The sequence below is a fragment of the Orycteropus afer genome, unplaced genomic scaffold (genome assembly GCF_000298275.1).
Source record: "Orycteropus afer afer isolate SDZICR_OR568_19922 unplaced genomic scaffold, OryAfe1.0 scaffold00098, whole genome shotgun sequence".
Classification (NCBI taxonomy): domain Eukaryota; kingdom Metazoa; phylum Chordata; class Mammalia; order Tubulidentata; family Orycteropodidae; genus Orycteropus; species Orycteropus afer.
In genome coordinates this window covers 629,032-631,571 of record NW_006921685.1, presented here as the reverse complement: position 1 = coordinate 631,571, position 2,540 = coordinate 629,032, and the positions used below count along the sequence as shown (strand labels likewise).

The 2,540-nt window shown below is 42.6% G+C and overlaps 1 pseudogene; it reads left to right on the top strand.

Annotated features, from left to right (window-relative positions):
* The first annotated feature begins 811 nt into the window (after nt 1-811).
* On the top strand, nt 812-2,194 carry LOC103198622 (annotated as a pseudogene).
* The last annotated feature ends 346 nt before the right edge of the window (nt 2,195-2,540 follow it).

Here is a 2,540-nt window from a genome sequence, read left to right as displayed (position 1 = left end):
CAGTTGCTATACATGTTGACTTTGCAGATGGAGTACACAGAAATCAAATTGACTGCATCTGTGGTAAGAGGTGATGGAGAAGCTCAATATCTTCAGCCAAAACAAAGCCAGAAGCTGCTCATATACAAGTTCAAGTTGAAACTAAAGACAATTAAAACAACTCCAAGAGAGCCAAAATATGACTTTGATTTTATCCGTCCTGAATTTAGAGACCATCTAAAGAATAGATTTGATGCATTGAACACCAATGACCAAAAACCAGAAGAATTGTGGAATGCCATCAAGAGCTTTATCCATGAAGAAAGCAAAAGTTCATTAAAAGACAGGAAAGGAAGAACAGACCTAAGTGGATGTCAGAGGAGACTCTGAAACTTGCCTTAGAATGGGGGGGTAGCTAAAGCAAAGGGGAGAATCAACAAGACAGAACTGAACAGAAGATTTCAAAGAGCAGCACTGGAAGACAAAATCAATGATAATGAAATGTGCCAAAGTTGAAGTCAGAAAACCAAAAGAGAAGAACATTTCTCAAGCTGAAAGAACCAAGGAAAAAATTGAAGCCTCAAATTGCAATATTGAAAGATTCCATGGGAAATATGTTGAATGATGCAGGAAAACATCAAAAGAAGATGGATAATATGCACAGACTCACTATACCAAAAATAATTGGTAGATGATCATCCATTTCAGGAGGTGGCATATTATCAATAACCAATGGTATTAAAGGACGAAGTTGAAGATTCATTGAAGGAATTGGTGAAAAACAAGGCTTCTGGAATTAATGGAATACCCATTGAGATATTTCAACAAACAGATGCCCCACTGGAAACATTCACTTGGCTACGCCAAGAGATTTGGAAGGGTCCTGCCACTAGCCATTGTCCTCTTGCTGCCCACCATAGCCCTACTCCACTCTAGTCATGTCCTCTCCAGGATGGCAGCTTCCTTCCACCTAGGCCTCACCATCATGGCTTATGCCACAGCCAGCTTCTTGTGGGCCTGTGTGGAAACGGAACCCTCAGATCCCATCCTGGGAGTCACAAAAACTTTTAAGAGAGATACCAAAGAGAGATACCAAAAGCAAAATATGCATCTGGGAGTAGGGGCCTACCAAGATGATAATGGCAAGCCTTATGTGATCCCTAGTGTCCAGAAGGCAGAGGTCCAGATAGCTGCAAAGAATCTAGACAAAGAATACCTGCTCATTGGGGGACTGGCTGAATTTTGTAAAGTATCTACAGAACTGGTCCTGGGCAAGAATAGTGAGGTATTGTAGAAAGTGGTCTGTATGCCACTATGCAGATCATTTCTGGAACTGGGGCTTTAAGTATAGGGGCCAATTTTCTGCAAAGATTCTTTAAGGTCATCCGAGATGTCTTTCTACCTGAACTATCCTGGGAAAATCACACACCCATTTTCAGGGACGGTGGCATGCAGTTATCTGTTTATTGATACTATGACCCCAAGACATGTTGCTTTGACTTCACAGGCACAATGGATCAAAAATGTCAGAGCAAATTGTTCTTCTTTTGCAGGCCTGTGCTCACAATTCCATGGCAGTGGCCACTCATATGGAACAGTGGAGGAAATAACAACAGTAGTGAATAAAAAATAATTTTTTTGCATTTTTTGACATGGCCTGCAAAGGCTTTGCCAATGGAGATGATAACAAGGAGCCTGGGCTATGGGCCACTTAATCAAACAGGGCATTGATGTTTGTCTCTGCCAATAATATGCCAAAAACTCAGGCTTATACGGTGAGCACGTGGGAACCTTCACTGTGGTCTATGTACACATTGATACAGTCAAAATGATGGAATCACAGTTAAAGATCTTGATCCACCCAATGTATTCTAGCCTTCTTATTAATGGAGCCCACATTGCCTCAACCATTCTGACTGCCCCAGATCTGTGGAACCAATGGCTGCAAGAAGTGAAAGGCATGGCTGACCATGTCATTAGGATATGGACTGAGCTGTTCTCCAACCTCAAAAAGGAGGGGTCCTCACTCAGTTGGCAGCACATCACTGATCAGATTGGCATGCTTTTCTTCACAGGGCTCAAGCCTGAACGGGTAGAATGGCTGATTAAGGAGTTCTCCATCTACATGACAAAGGACAGCCACATATCTGTGGCAGGGGTTGCCTCCAGCATTGTGGGCTACCTTGCTCATGTCATACACCAGGCCACCAAGTAATTTCTCAGAAGAGAGGGAACAGAGACAACCAGTATGTCATCAACTTCTGCTGTTGTGAGATTCTCTAGAAGGAGGGAGTGTGTGTGGTGGTGAGCAGATCATTTCTTTCAACCACAGCATTTAACTCTCAGCCATTGAACGTATATTGCAGAAAAGAACATGCAATGAAATCAGACAGGGTCATCCATGGCTGGCTTTTGCAACTCTGGTGCTCCAAAACCAAACCCTTCCCCACCCTTTTATCTCCAGCTTTTCTAAAAAAGTTTACATGTGCAAGAAAGTCAGAGCCAAAAATTTGTCAGCCACACCACTGCAATATTCCAGACGCTTTAACTGAATCACCATG